This window comes from Erpetoichthys calabaricus, chromosome 7 (genome assembly GCF_900747795.2).
Source record: "Erpetoichthys calabaricus chromosome 7, fErpCal1.3, whole genome shotgun sequence".
NCBI classification, from domain to species: domain Eukaryota; kingdom Metazoa; phylum Chordata; class Cladistia; order Polypteriformes; family Polypteridae; genus Erpetoichthys; species Erpetoichthys calabaricus.
Window position 1 is genome coordinate 168,653,899 of NC_041400.2, and position 19,601 is coordinate 168,673,499.

General features: G+C 43.8%; 1 protein-coding gene across 1 annotated transcript in view; it reads left to right on the forward strand.

Moving 5' to 3' along the window:
* The window catches only part of iqgap2 (IQ motif containing GTPase activating protein 2), a 234,051-nt gene that overhangs the window by 74,856 nt on the left and 139,594 nt on the right, over positions 1-19,601 (forward strand). The window lies entirely within an intron of this gene.

Consider the following 19,601-nt stretch of genomic DNA (forward strand, 5'->3'; position numbering starts at 1 on the left):
TCTGGGAAGGGTCATTACAATTAATGTGATATCAATGCACCTCTTCCAAGAAAGACTGTAATGTTAAGTTGGTTGTCCAGAATTTGGTTCAGGTGTGAAGGACTGAATGTCAAACAAATTAAAATGTAAAAAGTATATAGTAAAATGCAAAGTTCCCAAAAAGACGATAGCAGTTGAAAGTGCACATCCAGTTTATTTCAGAATTTAAAACAAACAGCAGAATGGAACAGCAGAAACCACAGGCTGACGTTAAAGTCTGCATTAACCAACAGCTCCTGAGTCGTCTTCGCCCTGCTTCAGCATGGATGCACAAGGTACTCTCCCTATTATCTATCCCATTTGATAGTATTATCACATTAGGAGCAGAGTGTGCCTTGTCTTGGGCTAGAGTAAGAAAATGTCAGAGCATACACCCTCTTACCCAGCAATGTTGACTAGGCTATGATGGGATGAAAAACAAGCAGGTGGACTTTAACAGGTGGCCCATGCTTTAGACCAGTAGTTATAGTGGGGGGAACAAGTGGACTACTTTTCTTTGCCATCAAAACGGAAAAGAAAAAAAATCACCCTTGGTAAAGTATGTCTTAGGTAAAGGGTTAAGAGCAGCAAGGGCTGCAAAAAGGGAAGACTTGAAAAGAAAACTACAGAAAATTTAAGATTAGGTTGCTGTAAGTGTGAAAGAAATGTAGAACCCACAAGGAAGAAGAACAAGGGCTGCAAATATAAAAACAAATGACAAAAAGTGTGCACAGAAAATCATTAACAATAAAAATGTGCAAGTTTTTGTATTTCTAAGAAAGATTTAGTTGTATTTTAAGTTTGCAAAATGAGGACAGCCTTCTCATTCTGAGACGACTTGTGAAGCAAACTTTGGGCACTGGTACCACTTCTGAGATCAGGGATGTATGCAGAAAGGTTTCTGCTACCATTTAGTGGGTGAACTCTCTCTGCCTTCTGCCTTTCCTCTAAGGTCTCTGACACTGTATATTATTACACCTGGGATAATTCCATCTGCTACACTATGCCAGTTGTTGAGCTGTTTCTGATGGTGGCTTCCAAACATGCTGGGAATGTAATCTCTTTGCCTTTTCAGCTAGGAGATAAAACAGACTTCAAGCTGATTTTAACCAGCCTTACTATAGCTGTACACCACCCTTTAAAACACGCCACATGTATTTTTCCAACCAGCTGTGTGCGAACACCCCTTCTATTGAGGCAACCTCCAGTAATAAAATACAGACTGAACCTGGTCCACATGGAGAAACACATTTCATGTTGTTTCTCCATTTTCTGCGCTTTCGATCACTGACTGTGCCTTACTAGCATATCACACTGTTTGTGAAGTACACTGGTATGCAAATGTGCTCAAACATTTGCTTAAAATGTCTGTTACTGTGAATAGTTACATGAGCAGAAGATGAACTGATCACCAAAAGGCATGACGTTTAAGATGACACATTTCTATTGTAATTAATATAACTTTATAGGGTGTTATGGTGCTACTGTGGATGGTATAGCTGCTTCTTTCCAAGTTGTTCTTTCATTTCCCTCCCTCATTACAAAGACCTGCAGGTTCAGTAAATTGAAACAATTAAATAAGCCAGAAGAGCTCCATGGAAATATGAAGTGTTGCCCTGCCCCGGCAACTGACAAACAATCTTCTACAGATGCGGCAATCACACTTCGTGTTGTCCCGTTGGGTGGGAGGTGAGTCCCAAAAGAGTTCAGAAACCTCACAATATGAAAAAGAAGAAAAGGATGATTCGGCTTCTGATTGATAACTGTGCTGCCCACAAAATGCTTCCACATTTAGATAATGTTCGTGTTGAATTCCTCCCACCCAATTACACGGCAGTGTTTCAGCCATTGGATTTGGGCATCATTTGCACCCTGAAAGTGTATTATCGCAAGGAAATGCGGAGAAAAATTCTCATCAGCATAACTTGTAGACAGGAGGAGATTAAAATTAACACGAAAGAAGCTATTGAAGTGATTGCAAACGCCTAGACGCAAGTTAAAGAAAGCACTATAGTGACAAATGCAGAATCTCAATACTACGAAATTTTCATCACAAAAAATATTTTTTTGGTTCCTGGCAGTTCGTTGTAATGGAATTTTACATCTATCTATCCATCTAGCTATCTGTCTGTCTGTCTGTCTGTCTCTCTATCTATCTCTCTATCTATCGTCACACACGTGCGCATGGGAGGCAGCTAAAGGGTTTGAGTAAGGACAGTTCTGAGACATACCGGGAAGTGGCAGAGTGCACGGACTCTTTTTCTCCCTTGCCTGCAGACCATTCACGGGAGATTCCACCTGGTCGTCTTAACGTCACTTCCGGGACTGAGCCAATGGAAGGAGACCTTGCCGGCTCCGGACCCTGTGATGTCACGTCCGGGCTCGCACCAATGACAGAAGACCTACATGAGCCTGACCCCTTTGACTTCACTTCCTGTCTTCCCCTTTAAAAGCCTCCACCTTTTCCCTATTCCCTCAGTTCTGTATTGGACTCGGTTTTGTGCACAACAGTGTTATCAACTTAAAAAATGATTTGCAGCCAGGATACCATATTATACGGGTGGCTGCCCCAAACCTTGCTACATCTCATTGTGATTTTTGTGACACTACAGTAATCCCTCCTCCATCGCGGGGGTTGCGTTCCAGAGCCACCCGCGAAATAAGAAAATCCGCGAAGTAGAAACCATATGTTTATATGGTTATTTTTATATTGTCATGCTTGGGTCACAGATTTGCGCAGAAACACAGGAGGTTGTAGAGAGACAGGAACGTTATTCAAACACTGCAAACAAACATTTGTCTCTTTTTCAAAAGTTTAAACTGTGCTCCATGACAAGACAGAGATGACAGTTCCGTCTCACAATTAAAAGAATGCAAACATATCTTTCCTCTTCAAAGGAGTGAGTGTCAGGAGCAGAGCATGTCAGAGAGAGAGAGAAAAGCAAACAAATCAATAGGGCTGTTTGGCTTTTAAGTATGCGAAGCACCGCGGCACAAAGCTGTTGAAGGCGGCAGCTCACACCCCCTCCGTCAGGAGCAGGGAGAGAGAGAGAGAGAGAGAGAGATAAAAACAAACAGTGAAAAATCAATACGTGCCCTTTGAGCTTTTAAGTATGCAAAGCACCGTGCAGCATGTCGCTTCAGGAAGCAGCTTGCACAGAAGGTAGCAACGTGAAGATAATCTTTCAGCATTTTTAGACGAGCGTCCGTATCGTCTAGGTGTGCGAACAGCCCCCCCTGCTCAATCCCCCTACGTCAGGATCAGAGAAACTCAGCGCAAGAGAGAGAGAAAAGTAAGTTGGGTAGCTTCTCAGCCATCTGCCAATAGCGTCCCTTGTATGAAATCAACTGGGCAAACCAACTGAGGAAGCATGTACCAGAAATTAAAAGACCCATTATCCTCAGAAATCCGCGAACCAGCAAAAAATCTGCGATATATATTTAAATATGCTTACATATAAAATCCGCGATAGAGTGAAGCAGCGAAAGGCGAAGCGCGATATAGCGAGGGATCACTGTATATATAAACATCTATGCGTGGAAGTGTGTCTGTCTGTCTGTCCAGCCCGGAAATACGAGTCTACAGTATGAAGCTCAAAGAGTCGGCAAGGTGGTCCCAAGTTAACAAGTCAGAAGAAGAAAAGTTTTGAGGCTACAGCATGAAGCTGAAAAAAAAACAACTCCGTTGCCAAAGTGAAACCACCAGTGAAATACAAATGAGAGAGAGAAACTCACTTAGCTGCTGATAGACAAGGGGGGCGAACACGTCCGCAAAACGAAATCGCTGACTCTGCATTTGTGTTTTTTTTCTGACAATTTCAATAGTTTTTAGGAGCCCGGCCTTATATATATATATATATCTATATATAGTACACCCCCAAAATTCGCAGGGGTTATGTTCCTAGAAAAACCGCAAATTTTGGATGTGGTTAAAAAAAAAATGCCTATTTTTATAGTTTAAACCCTAAATATGCCCCCCAAAACACTTTAATTTATTTTCAAACTTGGCTTAATACATTACCTAAAAATAAAGAATGTAAAGGTAGACCTGTATACTGTACTGCTATGTCACCCCCAGTGCTAGAATGTAAAATACCGATGGTATCCCTGTATGTACTGTAATTCATGCAAGTGCGTTTTCATTGCCAGAAGCCTTAGAAGGTGCAGGGTGTTTTGGCGGCATCTTGGGGCTTTAGCCCTTAAACTGCCACATATTTGGGGGTTAATGCATCCCTGGACGCCAAATACTTTTTTTCTGCACTTCTTAAGTAAACGTCACGATTCACAAAGAAAAAGTGGTATTTTAATGGAACACATTTGTTTTCATGCAAACAGCATCACAATTACTGCAACACTGATCACTTTACACACTACCAATGAACTGTAAAAAGTATTAAAAAAAACTACTGGAACAATATGTACAAGGTGCAACTGACGCCATGGATGAAATTTAGTAAATCACTGAGCCAACTGCGCTTGAGCTGACTGCATGCAAGCACACAGAGGTAAGCGCTGATGCTTGCTGGCTAGTCTAGTGCAGCGGCTCAATCCCAGGGACAGTGAGGCTGCTGTGCTGCATGGTGTCATGCTTGGGTCACAGAATTACACAGGAGATTGTAGAGACAGGAACTTTATTCAAACACATGTCTCTTTCAGACGTAAAACGAGCTCAGTATGCAGATAGTCTTCAATTAAAGAATAGACCAACATCATAGGGGAGCACAACTGGAGCGGGACCCCCAACAGGAGCAGAGGATGTCTGGGGGAGGAGAGAGAAACAAAGCAATCAGCCAAAAAGGACCAGTGCTGTTCAGGCTTTTAAGTATGCGTAGCATCGCGCAAGAAGCATATCATGCGACAGAGCAGCCACAAGTAAGGCAATGTGAAAGTAGTCTGTCAGCGACTGATCAGCTCCTGTGTGCTCGCAAATGGCACTGGGAAACGGCTATAGTCGGTTGTGGCAGTTTAAGGGTTAAGAGGAACAAAACGGAAAACACAAGAACACTCAGCTGGAGATGCATCACAGTCAATCAGCAGCAAGGAGAAATGAATAACACTGCAGCAGTCCGGTGCCGCTAAGATTCACACCGTTGAAGATGGTGATTTACTGTGTTTATTTTTATAGTGGAGATTCCAGGGACGCACCCAGCCTTGGCCCGACCCACATGCACTCACAAACGGAGACAAAAGCAAAGCAAACTGGTAATCAACCAGCAAATAAAGAATGTAATGAAAACAAATGAAATAAATTAAAACAACGATACCACCCCTGTTCCCCTTACGGCGATTACACATTAAGTACAACAAAGCACAAACAAAACACACACAGTAAATCATGAAAAACGGCAACCGATGACATGTAATGAAAATAGTCCAGAGATCCGCACGTTGAATGGGAATGTAAAGATAGTCCTACCGCTAGTTTCTGAAATGGTGAAGACGAGTGGACGGGTTCAGGAGCGCTCCTTTTTTTGCAGGATGGCCATGAATCCACTTACAGTCTTCATGTACACAGGCAGATGGCAGACAATCAAGATGCCAACCACGAAATTATCCAGGACAAAACGAATAAGTATAGGTAACCCAACAGAAGGCAGACAGACGGGAACTTGAAACACAAATTACAAAAACTTTTTTTTTTTTTTTGCTTTTAGTCACCAGCCCCCTTTTTTAAAAGCCGCGCTGACATCCTTTGACCCCAAGAGCCCCAGCACCCTCAGCAGAAGACCAATCAGAGCCACTGCAGGGACTGCTGGGAGTTGCAGTTTCAAATTCTATTGGCTACTTTCACCATCCCAAGCCGCACTTTCCTATACAGTTGCTTCCAGTTCTCTCTACAGTACAGTATTGCCACGAAAAAAGGCATAAAAACTGCGGAGGATATTTGCGGATATTTTTGATACTTTCGAATATTCCAACTTTCATAATTTCTAACCTGTTCTGCATGTGTATCAAGCCAGCGTTTTTGAACGTCATTATGAAGTCTTTTATTTCTGACCCGGTTTGACCTACAAGCTTTTCAATTCCACCTGGTCTGGGCTGATTATTACTGTCTTTATTTTCTGAATTTGCACATAGATTATTATTGTTCTCTTGTGCATCCTTTTTTGCCTTCTTTTCTCTACAACGCTTTTGTGTCTTTTTTTGACACACTGCTGTTTCTTCTTCGCTTAGTCGTTTACGTGCCATCTAGAACTTATAACATTTTTAAGAGCTGGGAGCACATGAAGTGTGTCTGCCAAAAGCATTCCAATAACTGCGAGTTTAGATGTCTGTGAACTTGTTTTAAATTTTTTGTAAGTAGGTCTTGACTTGCTAAAGTGACCATCTCGCGGGTCTTGCTTCCTAAGGTTGTAATGTCTAGTCTTGTGTGACGTCAAAGTCTCTCTCTGAGATGATCACGTCTCAACCCAAGATTTTTATATAATATAATATAATTCACTAAGCTGCCGACAAGTAGCCACCCATGGAAAGCACGCACCGACAAGTAGCCACCCATAGAAAGCACGCAAGACAGCCACACCCACCATATATAATTCACTAAGCCGCTGACAAGTAGCCATCCGTGGAAAGCACGCAAGACAGCCACGCCCACCGTATATAATTCACAAAGCCGCCGACAAGTAGCCACCCATGGAAAGCACGCAAGACAGCCATGCCCACCAACTCTAAGACCATTGGATACGACGACAACTCGCAGAGCCACGCCCACCAACTCGGACGCAGCAACTCACAACACCGGGTGTCATTCACGTTCGTCTCTGCTAGACTCCACATGCACCTCTGAGCCATGTTGACTTTTCATTAGTCAACCTCAGTGGAACCTCGGTTCACACAGAGGCAGCGCGGAGAGAGCCGCGCACACACACAGGCAGCGCCAGAGAGAGACAGCGGCACACACACAGGCAGCCCGAGAGAGAGAGACAGAGGCACACACACAGGCAGCCCGAGAGAGAGAGAGACAGAGGCACACACACAGGCAGCCCGAGAGACAGAGGCACACACACAGGCAGCCCGAAAGAGAGAGACAGAGGCACACACACAGGCAGCCCGAGAGAGAGAGACAGAGGCACACACACAGAGAGAGACCGAGGCGCACACACAGGCAGCCCGAGAGAGAGAGACCGAGGCGCACACACAGGCAGCCCGAGAGAGAGAGACCGAGGCGCGCACACAGGCAGCCCGAGAGAGAGAGACCGAGGCGCACACACAGGCAGCCCGAGAGAGAGAGACCGAGGCGCACACACAGGCAGCCCGAGAGAGAGAGACCGAGGCGCACACACAGGCAGCCCGAGAGAGAGAGACCGAGGCGCACACACAGGCAGCCCGAGAGAGAGAGACCGAGGCGCACACACAGGCAGCCCGAGAGAGAGAGACCGAGGCGCACACACAGGCAGCCCGAGAGAGAGAGACCGAGGCACACACACACAGGCAGCCCGAGAGAGAGAGACCGAGGCACACACACACAGGCAGCCCGAGAGAGAGAGACCGAGGCACACACACAGGCAGCCCGAGAGAGAGAGACCGAGGCACACACACAGGCAGCCCGAGAGAGAGAGACCGAGGCACACACACAGGCAGCCCGAGAGAGAGAGACCGAGGCACACACACACAGGCAGCCCGAGAGAGAGAGACCGAGGCACACACACAGGCAGCCCGAGAGAGAGAGACCGAGGCACACACACAGGCAGCCCGAGAGAGAGAGACGGAGGCACACACACAGGCAGCCCGAGAGAGAGAGACCGAGGCACACACACAGGCAGCCCGAGAGAGAGAGACCGAGGCACACACACAGGCAGCCCGAGAGAGAGAGACCGAGGCACACACACAGGCAGCCCGAGAGAGAGAGACCGAGGCACACACACAGGCAGCCCGAGAGAGAGAGACCGAGGCACACACACAGGCAGCCCGAGAGAGAGAGACCGAGGCACACACACAGGCAGCCCGAGAGAGAGAGACCGAGGCACACACACAGGCAGCCCGAGAGAGAGAGACCGAGGCACACACACAGGCAGCCCGAGAGAGAGAGAGACCGAGGCACACACACAGGCAGCCCGAGAGAGAGAGACCGAGGCACACACACAGGCAGCCCGAGAGAGAGAGACCGAGGCACACACACAGGCAGCCCGAGAGAGAGAGACAGAGGCACACACACAGGCAGCCCGAGAGAGAGAGAGAGACACACACAGACCGAGAGAGAGAGACACACACACAGGCAGCCCGAGAGAGAGAGACCGAGGCACACACACAGGCAGCCCGAGAGAGAGAGAGACCGAGGCACACACACAGGCAGCGCGAGAGAGAGAGACAGAGGCACACACACAGGCAGCCCGAGAGAGAGAGACCGAGGCACACACACAGGCAGCCCGAGAGAGAGAGACCGAGGCACACACACAGGCAGCCCGAGAGAGAGAGACAGAGGCACACACACAGGCAGCCCGAGCGAGAGAGAGAGACACACACAGGCAGCCCGAGAGAGAGAGACGCACACACACAGGCAGCGCCAGCGAGAGAGAGAGAGAGCCGCGCGCCCGAGAGAGAGAGACACACACACACAGGCAGCCCGAGAGAGAGAGACGGAGGCACACACACAGGCAGCCCGAGAGAGAGAGACGGAGGCACACACACAGGCAGCCCGAGAGAGAGAGACAGAGGCACACACACAGGCAGCGCCAGCGAGAGAGAGAGAGACACACACAGGCAGCGCCAGCGAGAGAGAGAGAGAGCCGCGCACACACACACAGGCAGCGCCAGAGAGAGAGAGAGAGAGAGAGAGAGAGAGCCGCGCGCACACACAGGCAGCGCCAGAGAGAGAGAGAGCCGCGCGCACACACACAGGCAGCACCAGAGAGAGACAGACGCGCGCACACACAGGCAGTGCCAGAGAGAGGGGGCTGGACTCATAAGGTAGGAAGGCAGTTAAAGAATGCACTGGGCTTGATTTTGTTTTCATTTCTGTTTACAGCGATCGGTTCGTAGTGTGCATTGTTGCAATGTTACTTTTCTTGGTGGTTTATTAAATTACGGATTTTTTCAAATGTTCATTTTTTTCCCTGTGCTTAAAACTCATTAAAAAAAAAAAAAAGTGTTTTTATCCAGCGGTTGGTAGCGCTATAGCGCAAACTATTGCAGTGTTAGTTTTCTCTGTTGTTCAAGGTTTTCTCACTGTTATTCAATGTTTTTACATTTAGTTTACTATTACGCTGTGCATTCTATGGTTTAATTAACTATATTTGTGCTTAAAAATTTAAAATATATATTTACATACAGTTCGTACAGTCTGGAACTGATTAATTGTATTTACATACAATCCTATGGGAGAAATTGCTTCGGTTCACGACCAAATCGGTTTACGACCAGAGTTTTGGAACGAATTATGGTTGTGAACCAAGGTTCCACTGTATTCTTTTTGGTTATGATGCACGACCGCGTCCACCATCGCAAACTGTTTTACATGCCGTCTTGCAAGCGGGCACATGACCAGGCGGTGTGTATGCTTCGAGAACGAGGGTGGACACAGCAGGACTATCTGAGAAGAGACATGTTTGTTACGGATGTGAATCGCTGTATGCGGCGTGTAAAACAGTTTCCGAGGGGTATCCCATGGTCTTAGAGTTGGTGGGCAGGTCTCTGTCAGTTGCTCTTGTGACTGGGCACATGACCAGGCAGTGTGTATGCTTCGAGTGCGAGGGTGGACGCGACAGGACCATCTAAGAAAAATCATGTCGCAGATGTGAATCGCTGTATGCAGCGTGTAAAAGTTTGTTTGTCGCAGATGTGAATCACTGTATGTGGTGTGTAGAACAGTTTGTGAGGGGTATCCCATGGTCTTACAGTTGGTGGGCGGGTCTCTGTTAGTTGCTCTTGCGAGCGGGCACATGACCAGGCAGTGTGTATGCCTTGAGAGCGAGGGTGGACGCGCCAGCACCATCCTAGTAGAATCATATTTGTCGCGGATGTGAATCGCTGTATGCAGCGTGTAAAACGCTGTATTGTATATTGCCCTCTTCAGAGTTACATCTTTTCATTCACCTACAGTTGTATCCTCAAAACCAACCCCATTTGGACAACTGTGTCTTTCAGGAAGTGTTCACCCATCAATACATAATTATGCGGTGTATGCTATGCCGCGGGTTGGCTAGTATGTATATATTAAATATATATATTAAATATTATAATATAGCATTCGTGGTCTGAATCACAATCTGATTGTATGGGTGGTTACCTACCACACTTGTGGTTGGTCTGCAAGTCGGCAAACATCCGCCACGGTGCCCAATTTCAGACAGTGAATGTAATTACCCCAATCTCCAGGCTGTCAAACGAGCCACATGCCGTGGCTCAACATAAAGAGGCATTGCCTGTGACGCTGACGTCCGAGGTTCGATCCCCGAGTGGGGTGCAGTGAGTGTGTATGCCTGATGAGCCCAAATAAGGGCGAAACACGTGTCGTGTTCTTTTTGCATTATTTGACAGTAAACTATGCAACACATACAGTTAGGTCCATAAATATTTGGACAGAGACAACTTTTTTCTAATTTTGGTTCTGCACATTACCACAATGAATTTTAAATGAAACAACTCGGATGCAGTTGAAGTGCAGACTTTCAGCTTTAATTCAGTGGGTGTGAACAAAACGATTGCATAAAAATGTGAAGCAACTACAGTAATCCCTCACTTATCGCGGGGAGATAGGTTCCAAGGCCGACCACGATAACTGAATTTCCGCAAAGTAGGGACACCATATTTATTTAATTATTTAACGTGTATTTGGTCGTTTTTAAACCCTCCCTGTATTGTTTACAACCCACCCTTTACTCTATTAATAACAGGGACAACTTCTAAGCAATATGAAATCGGTAGATAAGTTTACACTTACTGTATAGCAAAATACACGTAGCTATATATGACGTGATGATGGTGATGAATATGCTGCGCAGTAAAAATGATGACGATGAAGGTGATAATCCCCTGAATGCAGTAGCAAGAGCATGTTAATGCTGCATGAGTGAGATGAGACTTCCTGGTTAATGCAGCACTCCGTCGCTGAGCCAATCAGCAGCACACAGGAACTTAACTGCGTGCTTTGATTGGGTAGCTTCTCAGCCATCCGCCAATAGCATCTGTTGTATGAAATCAACTGGGCAAACCAACTGAGGAAGCAAATACCAGAAGTAAAAAGACCCATTGTCCGCAGAAACCCGCGAAGCAGCGAAAAATCCGCGTTATATATTTAGATATGCTTACATATAAAATCCGCAAAGTCGTGAATCCGCGAAAAGTGAACCGCGAAGTAGCGAGGGATTACTGTAAAGCATTTTTTTTAATACAGTCCCTTCATTTCAGGGGCTCAAAAGTAATTGGACAATTGACTCAAAGGCTATTTCATGGGCAGGTGTGGGCAAGTGCGTCGTTATGTCGTTATCAATTAAGCAGATAAAAGGCCTGGACCTAACTGTATATATTATAAATTTAGTCCTACATGGTATGGTTTTTTGATGTCTCTTGTAGTACTACTACTTCTTCTGGCTGCTCCCATTAGGGGTCACCACAGCAGATCATCTTCTTCCATATCTTCCTGTCCTCTGCATCTTGTTCTGTTATACCCATCACCCGCATGTCCTCTCTCACCACATCCATGAACCTTCTCTTAGGCCTTCCTCTTTTTCTCTTCTCTGGCAGCTCTATCCTTAGCATCCTTCTCCCAATATACTCGGCATGTCTCCTCTGTACATGTCCAAACCAACGCAATCTCGCCTCTCTGACTTTGTCTCCCAATCGTCCAACTTGAGCCGACCCTTTAATATACTCATTTCTAATCCTATCCATCCTCGTCACACCCAATGCAAATCTTAGCATCTTTGACTGTGCCACCTCCAGCTCTGTCTCCTGCTATTTGGTCAGTGCCACTGTCTCCAGCCCATATACCATAGCTGGTCTTACTGCCGTCCTGTAGACTTTCCCTTTCACTCTTGCTGATACCCATCTGTCACAAATCACTCCTGGCACTTTTGTCCACCCATTCCACCCTGCCTGCACTCTTTTTTCACCTCTCTTCCACAATCCCCATTACTCTGTACTGTTGATCCCAAGTATTTAATCTCATCCACCTCTCCAGGGTCTCCTCAACCTGCTCCCTACTATCGCTACAGATCACAATGTAATCAGCAAACATCATAGTCCACGGGGACTCCTGTCTAATCTCTTCTGTCAACCTGTCCATCACCATTGCAAATAAAAAAGGGCTCAGAGCCAATCCCTGATGTAATCCCACCTCCAACTTGAATGCATCCATCACTCCTACTGCAGACCTCACCACAGTCACACTTCCCTCATACATATCCTGTACAACTCCTTACATACTTCTCTGCCACTCCCGACTTCCTCATACAATACTAAAACTCCTCTCGAGGCACCCTGTCATATGCTTTCTCTAGGTCCACAAAGACGCAATGCAACTCCTTCTGGCCTTCTCTGTACTTCTCCATTAACACCCTCAGAGCAAACATTGCATCTGTGGTGCTCTTTCTTGGCATGAAACTATACTGCTGCTCACTAACCATCAACTCACTTCTTAACCTAGCTTCCACTACTCTTTCCCATAACTTCATGCTGTGGCTCATGAATTGTATCCCCCTGTAGTTACTACAGTCCTACACATCCCTCTTATTCTTAATATTGGCACCAGTACACTAGTGCTGGGCGGTATACTGGTTCATACCGAAAACCGTTTTTTTATGATATGGATTTTTCATATACCGCAACACCGGTTTAAATTGCTTAAACGACGTTCGGAACGTGGCGCAGCGGAAAACTGTTCAAGTGGGGACCTTTTTTCACTGCTACACCGCTAAACACAGATTTGTTGCACTAAGGCTCTTTTTCACTGCTACACCACCAAATAGTGGGCGGTAGCATAAGAATGCCGCGCGGTGAAAATGGACAGAGAGCCGAAAAAAACGAGTCACGTCTGTCGCCTGGAGATGCTTTAGTTTTAAAGGGTCAGATGTGTAAACACTGTTTCTATACTACTGGATAATACTGCAAGCCAAGTTGTACTTGTTTTATTTGTTTTCAGTACAGTGTAGTGTACCTGGGTACTGTGTAATATTGTGACGACATGTTGACTTTATTCTCGTACTTTGTCATTAAAGTAGAACATCATAAACTAAACTTCATCGTAAAATGAATATTTAATTTACTAGATTTTCTCAAGTCCCGTCATAAGTTATATAGCACATTAAATGCTTTGTGTTCCCCGAGCTTCTTAACACTAGAATTACCAGAGCCTACGAAAAAACTCGTAAATCCGTCCCACCTTAAATCGCGTCTTAAATCCGTTTGCACCTCTCCGCCAGAGTCCTTTGCCATCTAAATGTGCTGATAAAACACAAGCTGCTAGCAGCCAGCTATTCCATCCCCCCACCGACTTAGAATGAACTTCTCTCCTAGCTCAAGCCTTGGCCTTGATTTGATTACCTGGGATTGAAGTGGAGTTTTACAGTGGAAATAATTCTAGCGTTATTTGGAATACACGCATTTCATGTGTGTTCCATTTCTATAGTAGGCTGTGCAAACACATTTTTAAAAACAGAAACGTTTTTCATATTCTATAGTAAATGACAAAATGTAGGCATAAACTATATAACGTATGAAGCCTGAAGTCCATATATCAAAGAAACACTTTCACAAAAGGTACAAATAAGAGAACACGTGCGCTTTCATTCAAAAATTAAAAAAAAAAAAAAAGCCGCGTTAGCATGTCACATTGACACACTTATTACAACCGCCGCGGTGGCGTAATGGTATCAGCTCCTGACTGGGGATCAGAGGGTGGCAAAGATCCCGCACGGCTCCACTTCGAGAAATGAACTGCATTTATTCTTACAATTTTAGAATAACAACATAAATTTGATTTCAGTCTGTAACAGCCGGTGTAACTTATGATACTGGTAAAGGTTAGCTTTTTTTTTTCTTTTTTCTTTTTAATTCCCTTTTCATTCTCGCAGTCGCATTCAGAATCAATCCATACAACCCCATCTGACACAGCTGGTTTCACATAAATAAAAGTGCACTTTTATTCAAGACTATAACCGAAGAATAAAGAAAGCAAGTTACAGTTGGTGGTTGATACGACAGCTTGCGTGGTGCAATGTTAAGAACTGCTGATTTCCGATCCGTGCTATATAAAATCATCACATTCAAATATTAACAGTTCCACACACCCAAGGTCCGCCATTCCTACATTTACGACATGTGTACTTGTTGCAGTGTACACACCTCTCTGTGCTATGGTTCCTATTACAGTGAATGAGCACCTGACACTGTACTTTCTTTCCTGGGGGAAGCTGAGGTCTTAGAACGGAAGTTTGTTGACGCTGTATCATCTTTTCTTTTTCCATCGCCTTTTCCTGTAAGAAGCGACGACGAAGTTCCTCTGCAAGGTGAGCCATGAACACTCTTCTTTTCTCAACGGACCCCGTGCATGCCTTATACAGTACGTGTGCGTTCATCGCTGCTAGGTCAAGGATGTTGTAGAACACAGCAACCAGCCACCTGCGTGTTCCTGTTCGCACTGAACAAGCACGCGCCTTCTGGTCCATGATGTCAACGCCACGCTGGGGAAAAAAAGACAAATATATGTGACATTTGAAGAAATCATTTTATCACCAGAATAGCACCAGAATACTTCGTCACACTAATATGTTTTTCATTAGCATACCTTCATGTGGTTGTAGTCTGTGACCGTGTTTGGTTTTTTGTTTTTTTTTATCTTGCCCAATCTCCACATCATGGTGCATTGTGCTGAGAATGCAGACAGACTTCATCTTTTTGGGCACATACACTGTCAGCATGGCACTGGGAGATCTAAACACCAGCATGGAGAATTGTTTGTGTACTGAACTGACTTTAGCTGCAGGTGGAAGTTCCCGTCGCACTTTATTCATGGTGCCAAGCAGAGTTGTATTGCGGTGCAGCAGTCTATTAGCCAGCGAAAGTGACGTGAAGAAGTTGTCTGTTGTTACGGTTCTATGTATAGTTTTTTTTTTCTTCCCTGTGTCCGTATTTTTTTTTCTTCACTGTGGCCCTAATACAATTCCATAGGGCTATACCACAAATACAATTATAAATGCAAGTTGCAGTTGTATTTATGTATATAGCTTAGCTTGAAGCAAGGTCCATATTAATGCAGTTTGCCTAAATGATAGTTCAGTTGGTAAAGATGTCATCACCAAGATTGCACTTGTTTTATTTTATTTTAATTTGGTGAATACTGTGTAATGCACCTGGGCTTTTGAAGCCTTGAAGTAATAGTGCAACTATCAGTAATAATACAATTATTTATTTTATTGTTTTTATTTATTAGTTTAAATATTATGCAGTTTAATGATGGTAAAGTTGTTTAAAAGTCACTTTAACGTGTCAGTGGACAGAGATTGTTAACATTAACAGAAAGTGTAGTTGTTTTACAAAAAATATTTATTTATTCCTTTTCTAAGACATGTTCAGTGCAATACAACTTTTGACAAGCACTTCTGGATATTTTCCTAAGTCTAAATACCTCTTTGGATGGTTGAAAATATGTTGTCAAAATTATAATTAAAGTTTTTGCAAAATTTGTTAAATAAAAAGGTTCTATATTTTGACTGCATCTGTTATGCAATGTGATTTCCTTCTCTTCATTAGTGCCACCCCCTTGAAAAGTATCACTATATGGGGCAATGCAAACCTGTATTAATACTTGTGTGCACATTAAAATGTTTTTTTTTGTACAATGTACAATGCTCTTGACAGTGGAATAGGTTATTCTTAGCCAGTAATTGCAGTGGAAATGTGTTTAACATCCACTCATGCATGGGAAAAAAATACCGTCAAATACCGTGAAACTGGGATAATTTAGAAAAATACCGTGATATAGAATTTTGGTCATACCGCCCACCCCTACAGTACACTTCTTCTCCACTCCTCAGGCATCCTCTCACTTTCCAAGATTCCATTAAACAATCTGGTTAAAAACTCCACTGCCACTCACCTAAACACCTCCATGCTTCCACAGGTATGTCATCTAGACCAACAGCTTTTCCATTCTTCATCCTCTTCATAGCTGCCCTTACTTCCTCCTTGGTAGTCCGTTGCACATCCTGATTCACTATCTCCACATCATCCAACCTCTTCTATCTCTCATTCTCTTCATTCATAACCCTCTCAAAGTACTCTTTCCTTATCTGCTCAACACACTCTCCTCGCTTGTGAGTATGTTTCCATCTTTATCCTTTATTACCCTAACCTGCTGCACATCTTTCCTAGCTCGGTACCTCTGTCTAGCCAGTCGGTACAGGTCCTTTTCTCCCTCCTTAGTGTCCAACCTCTCATACAACTCATCATACACCTTTTATTTAGCTGTCGCCACCTCTCTTCACCTTGCGCCTTATCTCCTTGTACTCTTGTCTACTTTCTGCATCTCTCTGACTATCCCACTTCTTCTTTGCCATCCTCTTCCTCTATATACTCTCCTGTACTTCCCCATTCCACTACCAGGTTTCCTTTTCCTCTTTCCTTTGTCCAGATGTCACGCCAAGCACCCTTCTTGCTTGTCACCCTTACTACATCTGATGTAGTTTCCCAACTGTCTGGTAATTCTTCGCTACCACCCAGTGCCCGTCTCACCTCCTCCCTAAACTCAACCTTGCAATCTTCCTTTTTCAACTTCCACCATTTGATCCTTGGCTCTGCCCTCACTCTCTCTTACTCTTCTTGATCTCCAACGTCATCCTACAGACCACCATCCTATGCTGCTTAACTACATTTTCCCCTGCCACCACTTTGCAGTCTTCAATCTCCTTCAGATTGACTCTTCTGCATAGGATGTAATCTACCTGTGTGCATCTTCCTCCACTTTTGTACGTCACCCTATGTTCCTCCCTCTTCTTAAAGTACGTATTCACCACAGCCATGTCCATCTTTTTGGCAAAATCCACTATCCTCTGACCTTCTTCATGTCTCTCCTTGACACCATACCTACCGCATCACCTCCTCGTCTCTTCTGTTCCCTTCACCAACATGTCCATTGAAATCCGCTCCAATCACCACTTTTTGTCCCTTGGGTACACTGTTCATCACTTCATCCAACTCACTTGGAAAGAAATCTTCTTTCTCATCCATTGCACACCCAACTTGTGGGGCATATGCACTAACAACATTCCTCATCACACCGCCAATTTCCAGTCTGACACTCTTTTCACCTCCAAAACACTCTTGACATACTGTTGCTTCAGAATAACCCCTACTCCATTTCTCCTCCTATTCACACCATGATTGAACAATTTGAATCCACCTCCGATCCACCTGGCCTTACTCCCCTTCCATTTAGTCTCTTGCATGCACAATATATCAACCTTCCTTCTCTCCATCATATCGGCTAGCTCTCTCCCCTTACCAGTCATACTGCCAACATTCAAAGTTCCTACCATCAGTTACACTCCTTTAAATTTCCTCCTCTCCTCCTGCCTCCGGGCACGTCTCCCCCCTCTTCTTCTCCTTCTTCTTTGGCCAACAGTAACCCAATTTCCGCCAGCACCATGTTGGCTAACGGTACTGGTGGTGGTCGTTGTTAACCCGTGGCTCGATCAATCTGGTATGGAAATTTGTATTGTTGTCCGCATATTTGATTTGCCAAATTTTACGCCTGATGCCCTTCCTGACGTAACCCTCCCCATTTATCCGGGCTTGGGACCAAAACAAAGAAACACACTGGTTTGTGCATCCCCTGTGGCTGGGTTTTTGATGTCTCTTTGTACAAATTCAGTAGTTTATATTCAGAACTGTGTGTAGTTTTTTTTTTTTTTTTTTTTTTTTTTTAATCTTGTTTTATGTGTTTACTTTTAATTTTTTTCAGTGCAGCTTTTGTTCTTTTCAGTGTCATAGTTTGAACCAAGGTTATTATAGTTTTGCCTTTTTATATTAGCTTTTATTTCTATATTTGTTCTGACCTTACTTGGAAATTAAGTTTAGTTTTAGTTTTCCTTCATTGTGTATTTTTAGTTTTAGTTTAGTTTTTATTTCACAAAGACATTTCTATTCTATTTACAGGCAGAACTGTACATTTAACAGATTTGGATAGGAGTTTAATGTTAGTGGAAGCTTACTACACTGCCTTGTTTACTATCTGGTTTTGTTTTTGTCTGATAAAAACAAGCATAATCAAAACTAGACACTGAATATGAACAATTTTACGCAATTTTTTTATCATTTTAAAATCATTTTCTCATGAAAATCACAGGGGCGTAGGAAAAACAGGGCTCTTAGACTTGAATGAGTGTGCAGACCCCACCTAGCTGTATTGAGGGAAACAAAGAACAACAAGCATGTAGTGTCAAGGTTAGGGGCAGTGAGGCTTGAATAGAACACCATAAAGGACAGTAAGCCCATAATGAGCAGAGCAAGAGAAGGTAATAGGAGTACGGACAGACATAAAACAACAGAGATCTCAGAGAGTCTGAGATTAAGAACAACATATACATTATCTAAACCTGTTTATCCAGAGTAGGATTGCAGGAAATCTGGAGTCTACCTCAGCAGGTTTGGATGCAAGGCAGGAAAAATCCTTGGTATGCAATATGTTTGACAAGGCTGATGTTAAGAACAAAAAGAATGATATTTCAACTATCTATTTTGATAGAGAAAAACATTGAAAAAAGGGAGACAAATATTTTAAAATATAATTCTGTTAATGGATTACTTTCACAATATCAGGTATTTTGAGTTGTGAATATGAACTGAAAAAGATAAATTAATAAATATGGAATAAATACAAAAACCCATTAGTATGTTTAGTTTTTCATCACTTGTCAGACTGTCTACCTTTGTTTGTATCGCTTTGTTGTTAAACGATGTTTTTAAAGCAAAAGTGACTGGTCAGCAACAATATGCTGATCTTGTATGATGACCTAGTCGGTCTCTCGATCAGTGCCGTTTTAGTTTCAAAAACCGGGAGTGCTCTCCCCTCGATTTTCTTGTATACTCAGATATGGGGATGGACATTTGAGGAGTAAACCGCAAGACAATGATTATATTTGTATATTATGTACATTAAGGAACCATCAACAACAAATCAAATTAATATATTGAACAATTATTATAAAAGTAAAGTTGAACAAATCGGACTCTGCAGCTGTATAATTAAAAAAAAAAAATGCGAGTATGTGTTCAGGTAAAGTACCACTTCCGGGTGATGGATTTGGCCCATAAGTTAATACAGATCTACAGTATAATTGTGGCATAACAACCACATCCCGAATTTCATCCATCTATCTAGTTGCGTTTTTGAGTTATCGTGTTTATACACACACACACACGCGCGCGCGCGCGCGCGTACACACACAGTTCCAAAGAACAATATTGTTGGACACTGGTTAGTCTATAACGTCAAGATTCATCAAAATATCTTGGTTGAATTTTTTTCATGATTACTATACTTTCTCTGTAATTCGTATATGAGAAAGTAAAAATGATTTCTCCAGTGCGAAGTGGCAGGTGAATTGCTGTCAAGAAAAAAAGCTCACACCAGAGAAATAAACTGAAAC